The 21585-nt window shown below is 46.4% G+C and overlaps 1 pseudogene across 1 annotated transcript; it reads left to right on the top strand.

The window, feature by feature from the left end:
* Positions 1 to 10145: 10145 nt before the first annotated feature.
* On the top strand, positions 10146 to 20921 carry LOC148871795 (jasmonate-induced oxygenase 1-like; annotated as a pseudogene). Its single transcript, XR_016107278.1, has 4 exons — positions 10146 to 10393; positions 19835 to 20169; positions 20428 to 20554; positions 20609 to 20921. The product of XR_016107278.1 is annotated as a jasmonate-induced oxygenase 1-like (transcript).
* Positions 20922 to 21585: the final 664 nt, after the last annotated feature.

Raw genomic sequence — 21585 nt, 5'->3', positions numbered from 1 at the left:
GAGATCGAGGTTCCCACGCTACGACTGGAAGCATATGACGACAAGACAAACGAAGATGAGTTACATACCAACCTTGACCTATTCGACGAAGTAAGGGACCTCACATATATCAGGACCGCGGCTTACCAGCAAAGAGTAACTCGGTACTATAACGCCAGGGTCAAGAAGCAGAACCTCCGCGTCAGCGACCTGGTCTTTCACAAAGTTATGGTACCTAAGCCTAGTGTTGGAAAGCTCGAACCAAATTGAGAAGGACCTTACCGAGTGAAACAGGTACTCGGGGAAGGAACATACGAGCTTGAAACCCTTAAAGGGAAACAAGTACCTCGGGCATGGAATATTGTCAACTTAAGGTAGTATTACCTATAACTATTGAGTAGACCACAAGTCACTCTCAAAGCCTAAGGGCCAAAATGCCGAGCTAACACGACCTCAACACAATAAGACCCAGTTGCCTCTATGGCATGGGCAAACTACTGAGTAAACCATGAGTCACTCTCAAAGCCTAAGGGCCAAAATGCCGAGCTAACACGACATCAGTGCAATAAGAACCAGTCGCCTCCATGGCATGGGCGAACTCCAAGGGACGACTATTAGTCACCCTCTCAGCCTAAGGGCTAAAACACCGAGCTAACTAAGACCTCGACACTATGAAAGACTTAGAGAATTCATTGATAAAGGCAAGGTGTGGAGTATCATAGGCGTAAGCAACTCGAATCTGAACCCTATGAAGCATAGCTCATCTCAGTACATCGGTTGGACCAAGTAAGTACAACCTACAAACATGCAATTCGGGCATACACGGTAACTACTTCGCAGTGTATAATACAAATGACTCAAAACACTAAGGGATAGCTTGGGGTAATAATTACCGAAAAATCCTACTTCGGGTATGTAGCTCTAATAGCTCGAGTGATAAGATCTCTTTGGCAAAAAATAAAAGAGCACACCATACTTAGCAGAAAAAGAAAATTTTCATTACTAATGCATAAATAAAAACCAAGCTAAAAAAGCTCAGGAAAGTCCAACAAGAAGTAAAAAAGGGCACAACCGCCCAAGAGGAAGATTTTTGAAAACCGGGTTCTGGCACACAGGAACCACCAGAAATCAGTTAGAAAAGCAAAAAAATAGAGCCACCAACCTCAAGGGTCCACCTTGTCCCCGTCTTCCGAGGAGTTAGGCTCCTCCTCCTCCACCTGGTCCGCCATTTCGGGAGCCAGGCCCTTCATTGTGATGTTGTCGAGGTTGAGCCCAGAGAACTTCTTTCGGACTAACCAACGGTAGATCTTGAATCCGGAGCGGTATGAGCTCGAGTCATACTCCCCTTGGAGGTTGTGATACTCCTGGGAGTCCTTGAAGTCCCAGACCGCCTTAGCACGCTCGGCCTCCACCATGGTGTCGAAGTTTCGAGTTCGGTCCAGAAGTGTAGACTCTAGGTCTTGAACCTGCTGGCGAAGGAACTCCCTCTCCGCTGCCACTCTTGACAACTCCTCCCTGTAGCACACGCTCTCCTTAGAAAGCTTGGCGATCTGCACCTCTTGGTCACAGATGAGCAGCTCCTTCAGACTCGCAAGGGGATCGAGGCCCAGGATAGCAACGTTTGGACCTCGCTCCCCTTGCGAGTCTGAAGGAGCTCGCCTCGGGCCTGGTCGAGCTCGCCCTAGAGCTTCTGGATGATGGCCCTCTGATTTTAAGCGTTGCCAGAGTGGATGTTGGTCTGGAGGGCCATGGTGTTGATGGCGGTGTTCACCTGCCAACAAGAGACTAAGGTCAGAAAATAGCAAAAGAAAGGAAAGAACGAGAAGAAAAAGAAAAGACCACTTACCACCATGCAGTAAGAGGCGGAAAACGCGGCGAGCGCCTTGGGCTCCATCTCCCCCCACCTAGCGACCTCCTCGTGGCAGATTGCCCTTCGACTCTTCCGTCCATCCACGATGTAGTCATTAACACCCTCCCAATTCCTTACCGGGAACTACGGGTAGGGGAATGGGCAGAAAGGACTAGGAGGAATCACCCTTTGCCTTAGGAGCTCGCCCTCCTCAAGGCCACCTTCTCCAGTGCCTCCTTCAGATGGGGTCGGTGGAACTTCAGGCGGTGGAGAAACAAAGTCTGACTCAACAGACTCGAACTCAGTGCCCCCAAAAGTGGGAGTTCGGTCAAGACGCGACCTCTTAGCCTTACGCTTCTAGTTGCTGGAAAGAAGACAGTGCACGTCAACACTAGACATGATTGCTACCAAAAAACCAAAAGGTATTAGTCCAGTAAAAGAGAAAATATATGTACACATATGATATATTTTTGCAAGGCACTACATGACCTAAAAGGCAACCTACCCGGACTCAGGCCAGCCTACGCGAGCTTCTCCTCGGTCAAGTAATCTGAATAGAGAAGGCCTACAGCTGCCTAGGACAGCAACATTTTCTGAGTTTCAAGGTCCAACTCAACCCCGAGGTCCTGGATGGCGCCCCTCCAAGAGGTCGGAAAGGGCCACCCCTCGGGGTTACGGACCACAAAATAGTCCTGCTTCCAGGTGGGAACCCTGTTCTGCAGGTCGTGCAGGAGCTTAAAGCCACAACGGGGAGAAAAGTAATAAGAATTCCTTTCCGGAGGTGCTCTGGGAGTGGCATTCTTAATGCAGAGAATGGAAGAGAATATATCGAGATCAAGGGGGAGACAATACTCATAGCACAGGGAAATAGTCCCAACTACATTCCAGATGGCGTTGGGATGGAGCTGGTTAATGGTGACGTTGAAATGATTCAACACCTCCACTATTAAAGGGTGCAGAGGAAGATGCAGGCCAGCCTCGAGTTGTTCCTAGAAAATCACTATGTCATTGGGACCATGCTCCTAGGGAAAGTTACTAGAGGGGAGACCATAGCTAAGGTCCCTAGGAAGGTGAAAGTAGCGAACAAGAGATCTGAGTCTCTCCATCGCCATAGAGGAGGGACCGAAGGTGTCAGACTCTCTGCCCCGAGAAGTAGAAACCATATTGTCGGAGGCCTCCCGAGCCTCCAGAGCCTGCTCCCAAGCTCTCCCTGAGCTCGAGGGGGTGTCATCATCCTGGTTACCGTCCTAGGGATAAGCATGATACGGATACCCAGACATGATTGGTAGAATGAATAAGACTCACCAGAAAGATGAAATAGTGTGAATAGAAGAGCTCGGGTAGACTAGATGGATGCGGGACCTCAGAATCCAAAGACAGCAAGTTAGCATGAAAGGAAATGAGGCATGGGGGTCCTCCTATTTATAGCCACAATCCCCCTAGATCAACGGCCCAGATTGAGACAGATCTGACGGTTCACAGTCGAGCTGACCACACGTCTTCTGAAACTGAAATGTGACTAGCTACACGTCTCCCATGATTGAGGTAATGATGGCTGCACGACATCAAGAGTTAAGAGCCGCTTTGGTGCATTTTTCGGCATTCAAAATGTCAAAAATCCCCTGACTTCTGTGCACGCATTTAATGCGAGCAGTCAATCAAGTTTGAACTTCGATCAAATCCACCCATCATACTTCATGAACTCCTCACACTAAAGTAGCACTCTTAGCCTGAGGAGTGGGGGGAAATCGATAGAGGATGATTTGACCCGACCCCTTGAGACAATGACACATGAACCTGACTCAACACAAGCAACAATTCAGCACCATAGCTTGATTGCGACTAAGTAACGAGCCTGCAGGACAGCTCGCTACGTCATAGCTCTCTATAGGGGGAGCTCACTACAATGCGAGCTCGAGGTCCCCCGAGCTACTGAAAGGGAATGCTCCAAGACTATCTCAACTCGTGGGCTAGGGTGACCAGTTTGCTCCAACACTTAGGCAAAAAGACTGCCCTAAAGACAATCTCGATGAGGGTCACCTCGAAGCACCCCTGGGAGCGCGATAGGGTAGCTCGCGACTAAGTGACGCGATGCTCTCAGGAAGCTTCTATCTGACAAGATCGTACCCGTCAGACTGTGCCACGTCTCTTGACTGACGGTGCAGTCCCAGTCCATTTGGCAGACTGTACCCATGTCTCTCGACAGATTGTGGTGTGCCTATCTTCTTGGGACGTGTCTCCCATCCAATTGGGTAGTACCCTGCAACGGTTACCTATGCAGCCTTGGCAGGTAACGGTTGCGACAGAAGCCCAGTGGCGGTTATGCCCGACTTGACAAGAATGCCTCTATAAAAGCTCCTTAATCGAAGGGGAGAGGGATCTCTAATTGAATTTGATTTTGAGTCATCTTACTTGCTCTCGAGCTAATCTTGAGAACTCAGTGATCTAGTGTGACCTACACTCTTAGCCTCTTTACACTTTACTTTCTCCCCTAGTGTTCTAACTTAAGCTTCATAGTATTCCCGTTGGGCAAATCCCCTGGGAATCCTTCACCTTTTTCTTCTCAGGTGTCGTCTGTTGCCATCTAGGAGCCAGTCAGCAGTCAGGTAGGAGTGCCCGGATCGTGCCGCATCACATACAATCATAGTGAACAAATATGTATGGCTCATTGGCAAACTTGTGGTTGTTAAAATCAAGTGGCCATGGTTCAAATTTTGCTATAGCTAAAATTTGAAGCATTTACACTAACAAAATGAAATTAAAGAGAGGGGATCATTAATTAAAGGAATTAATGAGAAAATTTGAATTAAGCGCTAAATTTTAAATTTAAGTTCAAATTTGAAGCGGCTAACGGATCCTGGGAGAACTTTCATTTCTTTGATTTTTATTTTTTTTTAAATATTAAAAAACATTAAAAAATGGTGAAAAAAACCATTTCTCCTTCACTAATGGTTATAAGTGGTGTTTAAGTAAAATGCCAACTATAGGGTAGATTATAGTAAATCCATGAAACTATAAGAGGTATTTTAGCAAATGATTCTTTCTATTATTTAGCTTTCGCTTAATAAATCTCATGCATTGCATAAGTCCTTGCTAGTCTATATATATATAAACAAAGCGGTCAAGAAATTTTCTCTTTTTTTGAATTTTTTACTTCTTTATTCCATCATTTATAAAAAACCAATGAGATGCTCTCATTCCTCATGAAAAATTATCTAAAATCTCTCTCTCTCTTACCCACACTTTCCCAACAATCTCCTCTCCTAAAATTTATCTTAAACTACCTCCTCCACTTTCTCCTAAATCATCTCTAATTCCTATTTATCTAAATAAATTTAAATTATAAAATTCTTCTCTAAATTATCTCTAATAAACTTTAAAATAATTATTAAAAATATAAAAAAAAAACAATTATAAAATTTCATCCAGAGATAACTGAATGAACTTCTTAATCTTTGATAGCCATTCGTTGCAAATTCCTTCCTGAATCCTGATACAGAAATTACAGGCTTCGTTCCTGTACTTTATTAAACTCTCCGACCCCAACGTCCAAATTCTCAATTCTTTCTCAATTTACTCTGACGGGGTGAGGAAGCCGACAACAAATATATTCTTGTTTATGCGTGAAGTAACAAAAGGATGAATCATGAAAAACAAGTCTGAGTCCCACCTCTTTAATAGTGGGTAGGGGCCCACCCGCTAGTAATTGGTTATAACAGAATACCTGTTAAGTAGCAAAAGGACGAAGCCAACCAGTTGATGTCGAATATGGCACACAATGAATCACGAAAAACAAGCCTGAGTCCCGCCTCTTTAATTAGTGAGCAGGGCCCGCCCGCTAGTAATAACTATTTTGATAAGAGGACAAAGAAGAAACGTCTTCTCATTAAACTCTATCTATCTATCTATATATATATACATTAATAGAATGTTAATAGGATATGGGTGATTATTATAGTAATTAATAATTGTATTTTAATAATTATGTTGTTATAAATAATGTTAATAACTAAATATTTACTTTAAAATTATAAATACTGTTAATAAATTATTGATTATTACAGTAATTTAATAAATATATAATTAGTGATTATAATTAATAATTACTGTTATTATAAATATTGTTATTAATTAATACTATTAATAAATTTAGTAATTATTGCTATATTAAAAATAATTAAGAATGTTATTAAAAGTATTATTATTGACTATTTAATAAAATATTATAATTATTGACTATTATGGATAAATACTGCTAATTTAATTTAATTTGGGTAATTATTAATTTAATGAACTTTGTTAATAAATCCTATTCATAAATTTAATATCTACTGTTTTTATTTAAATAGTATAATTGCTTACTATTATAGATAAATATTTTAATATCGTTATGATAACTAATGGTTCAATCGTCCGGTTCGAATGGATGGTTCATTTTGACAACAAAAAATACAAGCAAAAAATTATGAAACCATTCTGGCCACCAGTTTTCAAGTCAACGATTCGATCATCTGGTTCGAATGAGCGGTCCATTCTGACAACAAAAACTATAGGCAAAAAATTGAGTTTGTTAGGTCCATTAAGTAGCCTCATACGTGTTATGTCATTCGAGCTTGTGACTCATACAACCCAAAAATGAAACTAATGAAGGGTGATTTGGCCCGACCTAGTAAAAAGGGGACATGTGGACACAACCTGACCAAGAGATGACAACTCAGCTTGACAAGCTCAGTTCGCAACAATTGAGCTCGTGTTTTTAGTCACATCAGCACAAAGGTCGCCTCGGCCCAAGGCTCACCTCGAAGCAGGGCCACCTCGTCGCAAGTCTCACCTCGGCATCGAGGCACCTCAGTATCCAAGCCAGTTCGGAACTAAAAGACTAAAGTACCAGTTCGGAACCAGCAACTCGAAGTGCCACGTAACTGACTCCCGCGTAACCAACTCCAAAGGTCTCTCCAACGAACCCCGAACCCCTCAAGATCATGATTAGTTAACAAACCCCGACTTCTCTGTGATCATGATAAGGACTTATCCTGACTCCACCGGAATCGGAGGTGAAATGAGATAAGCCTTACCTGTATATTGCTCCTTCGGAAGCGGAGCGAATTCCGTCTCCACATCGCAAATACCCCAGATCTCTTTCGTGTACCCCATGAACACTCAACTATATAAAGGCTCCAGCCCCGATGGGAGCGACCTCACTCTCTAGCTCTCTAGCTCTCTACATTCTCAAACTTATTTAGCTCGCATCAGAGTACTAACTTAAGCATCGGAGCGACCTCACCGGACTAGCTACCCTAGGTTCTCTGATCTTGTTTTGCAGATTTACTTAGCTTGTCGTCCGACTAGAAGCCAAATCATCCTCCAACAGGGAGCAGTCAAATCGCGCAATGCGACGTCTGTGGGAACAATCAAAAAGCCTTCTTCACAATTAACAGCTTTCATCTGAAATCAATGGCCTCTTCCAATCACGCCAGACAGAGCAGTGAAATGATCGGCCTCTGGGGGCCAACCTCAGTTTCCATCAGTGTGCAATGGTCAGTTCACTATACCGCTCACTGCGGCTGGGGTCTGAACACTGACTGTGCCACAAAACGCTCCACAGGTGAATGCCCCACTCCCTCTAGTGGTGGGCGCAACCTTCGCTAAACCGTCTATGGTTCCCCTCGAAGTCAAGCAATCCCAATTCGATGACCTGGTACACTGCATGTGGGCCATTCAGGTCCAAATGCAGCAGGTCCAGCAGTTCCAGCAATACCAGCAACATGTATTCTACCAGTACTACCAGTAGTAGTTCCCTCCACTGCTGCAAAGCCAGTAGCTGATTCCACCCCGGCACCCAGCAACTCAGCAGAACCGACCTTGTGTGCAAAACATCACTCGATCTCCCCACCGAGGTGAGGAGACTTCCTAGGTTCCACTTCCTCTCGTGAGCCAAGTCTCACCTCGTGACAGGAGAGACAGACAGATCACCATGCCTGCTCCACAAGGCTAAATAGGAAACAGGTCCGAGGACACAACCCAATAGGGCCATTCTTCCTCGGCACTTGCATCAAGAAGGTGGATCGCTCGCAGGTAACCGGTTAGGGGTTCTAGCCGCAAACTCAAGGGAAGGACCTTCCATCCACGAAAGTCAGCCTCAAAATCCAAGGAACAAAGAGCTACCTCACGGTAGAGTAGTACCGGACCATATAGAGGTTAGCAGCACCAATGCAGAGCCCCTAAAGAAGCAACAACGAAGGCGTCACAAGGCACGTTGAACTTTAGTCCAGAACAACTAGTTCACGAGACCAAACCAACAGGAACAGGTTAAAGGTAAAGAAGAGGCGAGCTCGGTAGCTACAAAGACTGCTCCTCTACTCTCTAAGTCATCCCCTCTGTCTCCCGAGCTCTTGGCGACCCCGATGCCCAAGGACTTCAAGATGCCTCCTCTCGACAAGTATGATGGATCTTTCGATCCTAACGACCATGTGGACTCCTTCCAGTCCTAGATGCACTTAACCGGGGCTGACGAGTCCTGCATGTGCGTAGCTTTCTCTACCACATTCAAAGGAGTAGCTCACACATGGTATCGAAACCTCGCACCAGGATCAATCAAGAGTTGGGCACAGTTCGTAGAGTTACTCACCTCGCACTTCATCACTAGCAAGAAGTGTCCGAGGTCCCAAGAGAGTCTCCTTAATATAGTTCAAAAAGAAGGGGAGTCCACCAGAAGCTACATTAAGTGCTTCAATGACACCTGCCTGCATATCCTCGACCTAGACCCAGCGATGAAACTCATGGCAGCAAAAAAGGGCATAACTCACAGGGAATTCAAGTGGCATGTGGTGGCCAACAAGCCGGAAGACATCACAGAATTCCTCAAGCTCGGCGACCAGTTCTTCAGAACCGAGGAAGAGATGAACCCAAAGACCGATAATGTAGTTGAGAAAAGAAAAAGAGACGGTGACAATACCGGTAATGACAATCGTAAGAGAAGAAAGAGTAAGTCTCCGAGTAGGGGAGGAAATAAATCTGGGAGCCGATCTCCTTCGCGATCTCATGAGTCAGGTCAGCGCTCCAAAACCCCACCTATTGAAAGGATGAGCTACACACCCCTCAATGCTAGGTGAGGTGAAATCCTGATGGCCATCAAAGACTCCTCTATCAAGTGGCCACCTAGATTGAGGGGAGATCCCACAACTAGAAACTGGAATGTCTACTATCACTTTCATCAAGAAGTGCGACAAGTGTTAGAGGTGCGCCAATATCCACCATCGACCTGCTACCGACCTCAAAAACCTCACTAGCCCATGGCCCTTCACACAGTGAGGAATCAACATACTTGGCCCATTCCCACCTGCAACAGGACAGAGGAGATTTCTGGTCGTAGCAGTGGACTATTTTACGAAGTGGGTGGAAGCGAAACCCCTAACAACAATCACAGCCCGCAACATACAAAACTTCTTCTGGAGGAACATAGTATGTCGCTTCAAGCTACCTCGGGTACTCATCTCCGACAATGGAAAGCAATTCGAGAATGTCAAGTTTCAGAATTGGTGTGTCGAGATGGGAATACAGCAAAACTTCATCTTGGTGGCACACCCCCAGGAAAATAGGCAAGCAGAAGTCACCAATAGAGCCATACTTCTTGGACTGAAAGCTCACTTAGCTCGAGCCAAAGGACTGTGGGTAGATGAACTGCCCAGTGTGCTATAGGCCTACCGGACCACCATCAAGATTGCCACTAGTGAAAATCCCTTCAATCTCACTTACGGCACAAAAGTGGTGATCCCAGCAGAAATCGAGGTGCCTACGCTACGCTTGGAGGCCTACGACGAGCAGACAAATAATGACGAGCTCCGTACCAACCTAGAGCTAGTGGAAAAAGTACGTGACCTAGCACACATCTGGACTGCAGCCTACCAGTAGAAAGTAGCTCAGTACTATAACGCCCGGGTCAAAAAGTGGCACTTTTGTGTCGGCGACCTAATTCTTCGAAAGGTTATGGTACCTGAGCCCAGTGTTGGTAAGCTCGGACCTAACTGGGAAGGTCCGTACCAAGACGGGTCTTCGGGGAAAGTACATACGAGTTGGGACCTTGAAAGGGAAGCAAGTACCTTAAGCATAGAATGTCGGCAACCTAAGAAGATACTACTTGTCATTGCCGAACTGGAGAAGGGATTGCGCGTCACTCTTAGAAGCCCAAGGGCCATGATGCCGAGCTGACTTATGACCTTGGCACTAAGAGCAAGTCACAATCGCCTCATTGGCATGGGCAGACAAGTCCTAGTCGCCTCTTCGGCATGGATAGACAAGTCGCAGTCACCTCTGTGGCATGGACAGACATGGAGTGAGCCCCAAATTGATGCACCGGACATGGGAGGTTTGGCGAAAATTCTTCCATCTTTCGCTACGGCAAAAGAAAGTTTACGCCAATTCACCCAAGACGTACAGGGGGTATGGTAGTCGACTGGGCATTGAGAAGGGCGCCATTCTCGACTGGGGCGAGTATTACTTCCTCCACTACCTTCCCCTCGTGCTCAACGATCAAAACAACTGACCTGCCCTCCCGGACTCATTGAGGTATCTATCTATATACAACACTTACCATTATTAAGGTCGATCGAATAAACGACGTATTACTCCTTTTCTAGATTTTCTGTGACAGGTCTTCTCGACTTGAGAATTTTGAACGCAAATGAATGTTAATTAGACGATTAGATAATTAATAAACCAATTGTACATACAAGAATTAATATTTCGGTCGATTAATTAAACTAGTCAATTATTATTGTGCTTGATCGTTTATTTTCAAGTTACTTGTAGCACAACAATTAACAGGTGGATCGATTTCATGGGAATATATTTGATACACAGACGTGTTTTATTATCCCAGCCTTTTCTGGGTCTAATAATTTATATTAATGGTTTAATAGATAGAAAGTTAGACCTCTGGTTCAGTCTTCCACTAGGTCAGTATCCTTGGGATCACGACCACAGCGAGTTCGCTGTTTTTGAGGAGCAGCTTGCAACAGGGCTACACTTTCCTCTTCATCCCTTTCTGATAGAAGTAGTCAAATTCTACAACATCACCATCGACCAGGTTCTTCCGAACTCTATTCGGAACATAGTTGGTACCATCTATTTGTTCCACGCCTACAACCGACCTTTGTCCCTTGACGTCTTTAGCTCGATCTACGCGATCAAGCGAAATTCAGCCCGTCTATGCGGGGACGTACAATAGAGCTACTACGTCTCCCCCATGCCTGGATTTAAGATCCTGTCTGGCTGCCCGAACAAGGTTTCGGCCTGGAAAAGATGGTACCTCATCATCCGTAACCCGGAAGGGTGGTCTTTTACAACCACTGGAGGGTTGCAACCCAGGACCCTGGGGTGATCTTGGATGTGGAAACCAAGGCAGTGATTAACTCTTGGAGGGACCTCAGCCTCGAGATGAAGAGCTTCTTGGCCGATGAGGCGCTGATGCGAGCTGGTTTGAGCCCTCCTGGTAGGTTTCATTTCAGATTTTTGCTCAAAGCATCTTTTAGGATTTTTCAACTAACTGCTTTTTCTTTTCTTTTTTGCAGCTACGATGCTAGAGGTTGATGCAAGAAGCCTCCTGATGAGTTCCCGGAAGGGGAAAAAGCAAAAGGGGGCAAAGAGACTCCATCGGGAGGAGACTTCGACATCTGAAGCACCTGAGGCTCAGGTATCCGAAGTAGCCGAGGTCTAGGTTGCTGAACCGATCTCCATCGAACCCCGCGGACCCCAAGGTGATTGCAATGGAGGGCTGTGAGAAGGAGGTCCATCCTCAGGAACCAGAGGATGGATCTACGCCAAAAGTGCCTGCTGTCGAGCTTGAGCTTGCTCCTGTTGAGGAGGAGGAGAGTATCATGAACCATGTGTTCGCGGTGTGGAAGAGTCGGGACGTTGTCTTCCCGAAGGAGGTTGCGCAATGGGCTGATATGCTCCCGAAATGACTTTTGGGATTGGCTTCTAGTCATTTCATGGTCGTAAGCCTTCTGCCTACGACTTCTTTCTCCCTTTCTTTTTCTTTTTTTTTTTTTTTTTTGTACTGACCTCAATTCACTTCTGATAGGTTAACTCTGCCCTTCACGCATTGGCTTGCCAGTCTGCAATCCAGTCAAAGCAGGCTCGGGATGCCAAGGTAGAGGCGCGAAAGCTTCATTGCTACCTAGATTTAGCCCAGGGTGAGGTACTTCGGGCAAAGAAAGGAGTTGAATGCCAGAAGCAGCTAATTCTGGATCAGGAGGAGCAGATCCATCACTCACTGAGGAGAACACCAAGTATAAGGAGCAGATTTCTGCGATGACCACGAAGGAGTAGGAGCTGATCGCAAAGATGATCGAGGAGAGGAAGCGGTTTCAACGAGAGATCGAGAGCGAACTCAGATTTTTGAGACCGCCATCGAGGAGGCACGGTCAGAAGAGAGAACTAAAGTTGTTGAACGCTTCAGGGAGTCCTCAGACTTCCACGTCCTTCAAGTCGAGTATGGCTCGAGCTCCTACTGCTCCGGATTCAAGCTATGCAGATATCTGGTCCGACGAAAGGTCCCTGGTCTTGACCTCAGCACTATCACAATGGCAGGTTTAGCTCCCAAAGTGGCTACGGCAAAGGACGAGGAACATGACTCGTCAAAGGAGGAAAGCGATGACGAGGTCGAAGTAGTGGGCCTTTCGAACATGGCTGGCAATCCTCCTTGAGAAATTTTTCTTTCTTTTCTGTTTTCCTTTGAGTTATGAATGTACACCCCGAAGCTATTGAGCTCGGATCACAAAGAAATCTTTTGTAGTTATAATTACTTTGTCAATGGAATACATCCTCTTTTTGTAAAAATATTCTGAGTGTGAGTGACTTCCAATCTAAGTAGCAAATGCATAGGTTATCCGAGTTGTCGGGCTACCGAGCTGGACAATAAGTAGGGATAAACAACCATAAGAATTCTCTAAGTGTGGATTACCCCGAACTGCCTACCCAAACTAGCAGGAAGAACTCGCGCTCGTGCTACTCATTTAAATGTCGGTTGTCCCTTAATGGGTCCAACCTGTTGTTTTGTGTCAGAGTGGGCTAGATCATAGGGCTTAGACCCAAGTTGTATATGCCTTAGGTGTTTAGAGGTATTTTGTCTATGTCAAAGAGGCAACTAGGACTTATACGCCCATGTCGAGAAGGCAACTGGGTTTTGGGTGCCCATGCCAAAGAGGCGACTGAGACTTATATAATGACAAATCCGTCTATTTGGTGCCTTAGCCCTTAGGCCTTCGGGGTGACTTATTGTCCACCCTTCTCAACTCTGCCCATTCCAAAGAGGCGACTAGGTCTTATGTGATGTCGGGTTCTTCTATCAATTCGAAACTTTTAGTCCTTAGACTTTTGGGAGTGACTCGCAATCTGCTCTCCAGTTAGACGATTACAGATAGTACCGCCTCAAGTTGCTAGTTCCATGCCCGGGGAACCTGTTTCCCTTCTAGGGTTTCAAGCTCGTATGTACCTTCCCCGAGTGCCCGTTTTACTCGGTAGGATCCTTCCCAATTCAGTTCGAGCTTACCAACACTAGGCTTAGGCACCGTGATTTTACGATGTACCAAGTCTCCAACGTGGAAGCCCCACTTCTTGACTCTGGCGTTATAGTACCGAGCCACTCTCTGCTGGTAGGCCGCAATCCAGATGTATGCAAGGCCCCGTACCTCATCAAATAGGTCAAGGTTGGTGCGTAGCTCGTCATTGTTTGCCTCTCCATCATATGTCTCTAGTCGTAGCATGGGCACCTCGATTTTGGCTGGGATGACTGCCTTTGTGCCGTAAGTGATGTTGAAAGGGGTTTAACCCGTGGCGGTCTTCACAGTGGTTCAATAGGCCCACAGTACACTAGGCAGCCCGTCTACCCATAGTCCTTTAGCTCAGGCTAGGCGTGCTTTCAATCCACGGAGGATGAAATTTTGTTGTATCCCCATCTCGCTACACCAATTATGAAACTTGATGTCTTCAAATTGTTTGCCATTATCGGAGATAAGCACTCGAGGTAGTCCGAAGCAGTACACTATACTTCTCTAAAAGAATTTTTTGACGCTTCGGGCCATGATAGTCGCCAGCGGTTCGGCCTCCGCCCACTTTGTGAAGTAGTTTACTGCTACCACCAAGAATTTCCTCTGTCCTGTCGCTGGAGGGAATGGTCTAAGGGTGTCGATTCTCCACTGCGCGAAGGGCCATGGGCTAGTGAGGTACTTCAGGTCAGAAGCAGGCTGGTGGTGGACGTTGGCATGCCTCTGACACTTTTTGCATTTTTTGATGAGTTCCAGTGCATCAGCTTTCATCGTTGGCTAGTTGTAACCCTGTCAAAGCGCTTTTTGGGCGAGAGCCCTCCCCCCCAAGTGTCTGCCACACAAACCTTCATGAGTGTCGCGGACAACAAGCTTGGCTTCTGAGGGTCGCAAGCAGCGCAGGTAGGGGAGCGTGTAGGATCTTCGGTACAACTTCCCTTCTATTATGACGCACTTGGTTGCCAATCGCTCTGCCCTTCTAGCTGCATTACGATCTGCAAGGAGGGTCCCGTGAAGCAGGTAGCTCGCGAGTGGATCAATCCAGCTCGGCTTTGCTTGTGCAACAGGAGCAACCTCTTTTGCCCCCCTGAGAATGCTAGGCCGAGGCAGGTTCTCTATGTAAACGGTCCTCATGGTGTTGTCACTTGTGTTGTCTAATCGGGACAAAGCATCGGCCTCAGCGTTCTTGGATCTTGGGATCTGTCTGATGAAGTACGATTGAAAATCATGCAGAGCTTCTCTGACTTTGGCTAAGTAAGCGACATAGTTGGCTCACGAGCTTCGTACTCGCTGGTGACCTAGTTGACCACGAGCTGGGAGTCGCTACAGATGATGATATGCTTGGCTCTTACTTCATTTTCTAGGGCAACCCCGGCTATCAATGCTTCGTACCCCACTCATTGTTGGATGCGATGAACTCAAAGCAGAGTGCATACTCCAGCTTCACCCCACTTGGCCCGTACAGAATGATACCAGCTCCGCTACCTTGCTGATTTGACAAGCCGTCCACATAGAGAATCCAGGGCTCCTCCTCCCAGCTTAGCGCTGCTCTGATCGGGGGAGGTGTCGCACTGGCTGAAGCTTCTCCTCTGTGCTTGGGCTCAATCGGTTCAGGAACTGCGTTGCTGAAGGTACATTCCGCGATGAAGTCAGCTAAGGCTTGGGCCTTGATTGTTGTCCGGGGCTCATACTAGATGTCGTACTCACTGAGTTCAATGGCCCATTTCATCAACCTACCGGAGACCTTGGGCTTGAGTAAGACCTGCCTCAGGGGTCTATTGGTGAGGATGATGATGGTATGAGCTTGGAAATACGGCTGAAACTTCCGAGCTATAGTGACTAGTGCGTACGCCAGCTTTTCAATCTCTGGATACCTCGTCTCTACGTCTTGCAAAACTTTACTAACGTAGTAGATGGGTCATTGGACCCGATCTACTTCTTTTATTAGTACCAAGCTGACCACCTCGTCACTCGCAGAGAGGTACAACTTTAGAATATCTCCCTCATCGGGTCGGGTTAGAACCGGGATACTGGTCAGATACCTTTTGAGCTCATCAAAGGCCAGCTGGCATTCTTCGGTCCACTCAAAGTCTTTGCTTCTTTTAATTGCCTTGAAGAAAGGCAGGCAGCGATCTGTCGATTTAGACATGAAGCGGCTCAGAGTGGCTATACGGCCGTTCAACCTCTGAACCTCCTTCAATTTGCGGGGCAGTCTCATATCTAAGATGGCCTTGATTTTGTCGGGATTGGCTTTGATACCTCATCGATTAACGATGTAACCCAAGAATTTACCCGAGGTGACACCGAAGATGCACTTGTTAGGGTTTAACTTCATATTAAATTTGTGCAAACATAATATAAATCTTTTATTAAATCATTTGGAAATTGAGTTTTGACAACCATGTCGTCTACATAACATTCTATTTTTATGTCGATTAAACGCTCAAATAATCCTTTTACGAGTCTCTGAAATGTTGCCCCGGCATTTTTCAGTCCAAAGGGCATGACCTTGTAGCAGTACAAGCCTAGCTCGGTTATTAAGGCCATTTTTTCCTCATTAGCAGGGTCCATCCTGATCTGGTTGTAGCCCAAAAAAGCATACAGGAAGCTCAGCAACTCGTGCCCTGAGGTCGCATCCACCAAACGGTCGATTTTGGGAAGTGGGAAGCAGTCCTTCGAGCAAGCTCGATTCATGTCAGTATAGTCGATGCACATGCACCACTTACTGTTGGCCTTTTTTACCAGAATGGGGTTAGCCACCCAGCTCGGGTAATGGACCTCCCTGATGAAATCAGTTGCGAGAAGCTTCCTGACTTCCTCATCGACTGCTCTCCAATGCTCCGGGGCTAGGTTGTGTTTCTTCTATCTAACGGGTCTAACTACAAGATCAATGTTCAGTTTGTGAGTGATTATTCTAGGGTCTATGCCGGGCATCTCTGCCCCTGACCATGCAAATGCATTTAAATTTTGAAGTAAGAAACTTACCAGCTGAGAACGTAGAGGCTCCTCAATCGATGCGCCAATTTGGAGAGTCCTGGCTGGGTCTTCTACTAAAACAGGTATAAGAACCGTCTCTTCTATTGGTGAAGCTCACTCCTCATGGTACTCCATTGGTCGCTCCAATTTGAGGTCATCGGCTGCCTTGGCTTTCCCTTTGAGGGCGGCGACATAGCATTTGCGAGACTCGAGTTGATCACCTCGCGCTACCCCTACTCCGAAGTCTATGGGGAACTCAGGTAATAGGTGGACACTACTGCACGTAGAGCGTGGGTGATTGGCCGACCTATTATGGCGTTGTACGGGGAGGGAGTTAAGACCACTAAGAAAGTGTGGTCGAATCTCACTATGCTAGGCCAGGTTCCGACCTCCATAGGTACTATAACTCTTCCTAGGGGCCTGACTTCCTTTCCGCTGAACCCTACCAAGGGAATGTCCGCGGGCTTGATGTCGCTCTCCTGGAGCTGCAGCTTGTCAAATGCATCTTTGAAGAGTATGTCCACTGAGCTACCTGAGTCAACCAGGACACGCTTCACCTCAAAATCATTAATTCTTATCCTTATGACGAGCGCATCATCATGGGGGTACTGGACTCCACGCGCATCATCTTCGGTGAAGAAAATGGGCTCTTCTAACCTTGGCCACTTCGGAGGATTCTGTTCTTCTCTTTCTTTTTCACGAGCTGATGTCTTCGTCGCGGCTGAAGTGCAACCGCAACAATCGATCTGCTGGTGATCATGTGTATTACTCTAGCCTCTCTTCAGGCAGCTGTCTTTGTGGCTGCTCGTTCTGTCTGTTGCTGGACTCAGGAGCATCTCTACTTTGCTCCCCCTATCGATCTGTTTGATTTTTATTATCATTTAATACAAAATTTTTCAAATATCTGCGACGGATGAGCTCTTCTATCTCGTCGCAGAGGTTCTTACAATTTTTGGTGCTATGACTGTGATCTCTATGGAAGTGGCAATATACATTTCTATTTCTGGTGTTCGGATCTCCTCTCATCCGAGGTGGCCACTTCACGTTAGAAGCATCCTTGATCGCCATGAGGATTTCTGCTCACTTCACGTTCAAGGGTGTGTAATTGGTTCTTTCCACTAGAGGAGCTCGAAAAGGTTGATCAAGTTTGCTTCCTCCTCGAGCTAGTTCATCCTTCTTCCTTTTGTTATCTCCGTTAGTTGAAGCCTCACCTTCTATTTTCTTCTTCTCCGATGGGTTCTCATTCTTCTGGTTCATCTCTTCCTCTGTTCCGATGAACTAGTCAGCGAGCTTGAGGAACTCAGTATCGTCTTTAGGTTTGTTGGAGACCATGTGCCACTTGAATTCTTTGTGGGTGATACCTCTTTTGACTGTTGTGAGTCTTACAGTAGGGTCTAAATCAGGAATCTGTAAGCATGCATCGTTGAATCACTTGATGTAGCTCCGGATGGATTCTCCCTCCCTCTGGACTATGCCGAGTAGGCTTTCCTAGGACCTTGGACACCTCTTGCTTGTGATGAAGTGCGAGGTAAAAATTTGCACATACTACGCCCAACTCTTGATTGTCTCGGGCGCTAGGTTTCTATACCATGTGCGAGCTACCCCTTTAAAAGTGGTGGAGAAAGCTACGCACATACAAGGTTCATCTGCCCCAGCTAGGTGCATTTGTGATTGAAATGAGCCTACGTGGTCATTCGGATCGAACAACCCATTGTACTTGTCCAGGGGAGGTACTTTAAAGTCCATGGGCATTGGAACTGCCAGGAGCTCGGGAGATAGTGGAGATGGTACAGAGAGGAGTGGGGTAGTCTTCGTTGTTCCCGAGCTCGCTTCTTCCTTTCCTTTGGGCTGGTCGAGTTGGCTTTGGGCTGCAGCTCGACGAGCCTTGCGATGCCGCTTCTGTTGCTTCTTCACTGACTTCGCGTTAGTGCTACTGGCTTCTGTGTTATCAGGCACGGTCCTCGCGGGGAGCTGCTCAGAATGCTGGTGGCTGCTGCTGTGAATTGAGGGGCCTAGTCTAGAATCCACGGCCAGAACCCCGAACTGGTTCTCCGCGAGCGGGACTTCAAACTGGGAAGGCCGAGGTGAAGCAGACCTGGTGGGTTGGGTGTCTCCCGACCTATTTACTTGCTGCTAGGTGGGAGGAGTAATAAGTCTCTCCCTCCTGCCACGGGACGAGACTTGACTCTCCAAAGGGTTATGAATTTGGGAGGTCTCTCCACGGCGAGGAGGGCGTTCGCTCTTGTGGCAAGGCTTGGCTTGCTACGTGGTCGGATGCCGAGGTGGAACCGGTTGTTGATTCTGCGGCAGTGGAGGGAACTGTTGTTGATAAACACGGTGGAGGACTTGCTGCTGGTACAACTGAAACTACTGGACCTGTTGCATTTGGGATTGCATGGCCCGCATGTAGTGTACCAAGTCATCGAGTTGATTCTGCCTGACCACCAGGGGAATAACAGAGGGTTCTGCGAAGGTCGTACTGACTGTAGGAGGGAGTGGTGCTTTCACCGGTTCAATGACTTGAGGCACATTCAGTGTGGGGACCCCCTCTACAAAGAGGGGTACGGTGAATTGTCCAATGCACATGGTTGGGACCTGGAGTTGTCCCCCAGAGACATTCATGTCAGTGCTGTGTCGGGCGTCGTTGGAAGATGCCATGGAAGTTGGATATGAAATGTTTTGTGGAAAAGGGCTTTTTGAAGCGTTTCCCATAGACGGCGCCGAATGATGGAGCGCAATCTGACTGTTCCTAGCTGGAGGTGGCTTGGCTCCCAGTAGACGACGGATGTGGAGAATCTGCACAGAAAGAATCAGAGAACCCGGGGGTGCTCACCCGACGAGGTCGCTCCGATGCTTAAGTCAGTATGTGCGCACTGAAAGTGATTAGAAAGTAGGAGAGCTAGTAAGCAGTAATTGCGCGTACCTCTGCCCCCAAAGGGTTGGGGTCTTTATATACTGGATTCCTCGCGGGTTCTTTGAAGTGATTCCGGGATTCTCGCCGTGATGTGTCCTATCACTGAATTAATGGGAGATAACGTCGCCAGCCGATAAGTCATATCGTTGCCGTCTAAATCGGTCAGAGGAGATAAGGCCAGCTGTTACAAGGCGTGATCCCGTGAAACATTGAATCCGGTTACGAGATCTTCGGGGTTATCATGTGGAGGCCAGTCAATATTACCTGAACTGATACCCCCCGGGTCCGACCTATTACGAACGCCGAGGTGCCTAGTAACCGAGGTGATCTTAATGCACTCGTGCCCCGAAGTGAACTTATCCCAAGGTGGATTTGCTTCCGAGGTGGGTCTATCCTGAGATGATTCGATTATCCGAGTTTGGTCCGTCGAAGACTTGAGTTCACTTGGGATGAGCTGTCATTCTGTCAGCTAGATTGTATCCACGTGTCCCTCCATTATTAGGTCGGGACAAATCACTCATCATCAAAATTATTAATTTACACTTGGTTGATTGATTGATTAAATGTATGTAGGGAGGTGACGCAGCTGGAGTACGGCGATCAGTTGGTGAGATTAGGCAAGAATTTGATGAAAACTTTGTCTGTAAACCTGGGACTGGTGGAGGAAAATCTTGAGAATGCGTTTGGAAAAGAGGACATCGGTGCGTGCATGAGGGTGAATTACTATCCCAAGTGTCCACAGCCTGATCTCACAATCGGTCTTTCCCCCCACTCCGACCCAGGAGGTCTGACTCTTCTGCTTGCCGACGACCGTGTCCCCGGCCTCCAAGTCCTTAGAGGCGGTAATTGGGTTACCGTAAAACCCTTCCCCCAATGCCTTCATCGTCAACATCGACGATCAAATTCAGGTCTCTTTCTCTTTCTATTCTATATATGTCATTGGGCACATGTATGTAACGATCCATGCATCAGTTTTGGATGGTTGCTAATGAGTAGTAACTCAACTTTGGTCAAAAGGAAACTCAAAAAGGTTTCTGTTTGGGGACCTTTACGCCTGTTTCCTTATCAACTGCAGTCTCTAACAAGATTCTTATTAGTTGTAAGTGCATGCATGAAAGCCAACTGCATGTTGATCTGATGAAATTGAAAATGATTTTGATTAATAGGTGCTGAGCAATGCAATATAGAAGAGCGTGGAGCAAAGGGTAATCGCCATGGCCAATGCAGTGCAGGAGCGCCTTTCCCTCGCCTTCTTCTACAGCCCCAAGGGCACATTAACTTCTATCTATATGTGTTTCATAGCTATTACGTGTTCATTCATGCGTGCCCTACTACATTCGAATCCAGACAAGGAACTCGTCGTATCAGATCGACTCGCCCTCTATCCAACAATGACCTTCAACGAGTGCAAACTTCACATAATGACAAAGGGTCTACGTGGCTTAATGGCGAATAAAATGTAGCTATATATATGCTTAGGCCATAACGCAGGCCTGAGTCAGTCGTACTCATTGTAGTTCATGTTAATAATCTTAATAAACATATAAGGAAAATCGCCTCATAGACCTAAGTGCATGAATGAGCCTTTTCTTTCTGTTATAGTGTTTATACTGTAGTCTTTCTTTCCTTCTACAATAATGACAATAAACATAATTGATCATCTGTGTCTCTAGACTCTATCTCTATCTCTCTTCTGTGTTTTAATTCAGGGGTCGGGTGGGGTGGGTGGGGGGTTATTATTTTGTAGCTCATCAATCCTTTTCTCTAACTACGTGCTGTTTTTTCTTTAATCTTCGTTTGGTTGAACACAGGGAGCTCTTATCTACCTCTATTTCTCTAAGTCTCTAATATATAATTATATAATTCTTCAAAAGTAAAACATTTTATTATCATGGAAGCTATTCTTCGTACTCCCCTTTCATTGAATCCAGCTTTCGCTAGTGATAGATGGGTTTGGATACATTCCTCTAAAGGTCAATCAATCCACTAGTTCATCAGCATACCGTTTTTTATGCACTTGTTTCTCAAATAGCGACTGGGCTTTCCCTAGAGTCTCTTCGAATTCTCATTTTTCTATGAAAATGTTTGAACCAATGCTTACCAACAGCGCTGTTGTCACGGCTAGGAGGAATGCTCCTAAATTTGATTAGATGATACATGCTTTTTGTGTGGTGGTTTGTGCGTGAGGTAGAAAAAGGATGAAGCAAATCAGTCCTTATGATTTGCAGGGGCCCACCCGCTAGTAATTGGTTACAACAGAATAACTGTTTAGATAAGAGGATAAGAGATGATGGGTCAGGACTCAGGTGTCAGGTGTGGACAAC

Source organism: Nelumbo lutea, chromosome 2 (assembly GCF_056320005.1).
Source record: "Nelumbo lutea isolate HS-2025 chromosome 2, American lotus-T2T, whole genome shotgun sequence".
In the NCBI taxonomy this organism is placed as follows: Eukaryota; Viridiplantae; Streptophyta; class Magnoliopsida; order Proteales; family Nelumbonaceae; genus Nelumbo; species Nelumbo lutea.
Note: the sequence above shows the minus strand (reverse complement) of the source record. Positions and strands in the feature narration are given on the sequence as shown.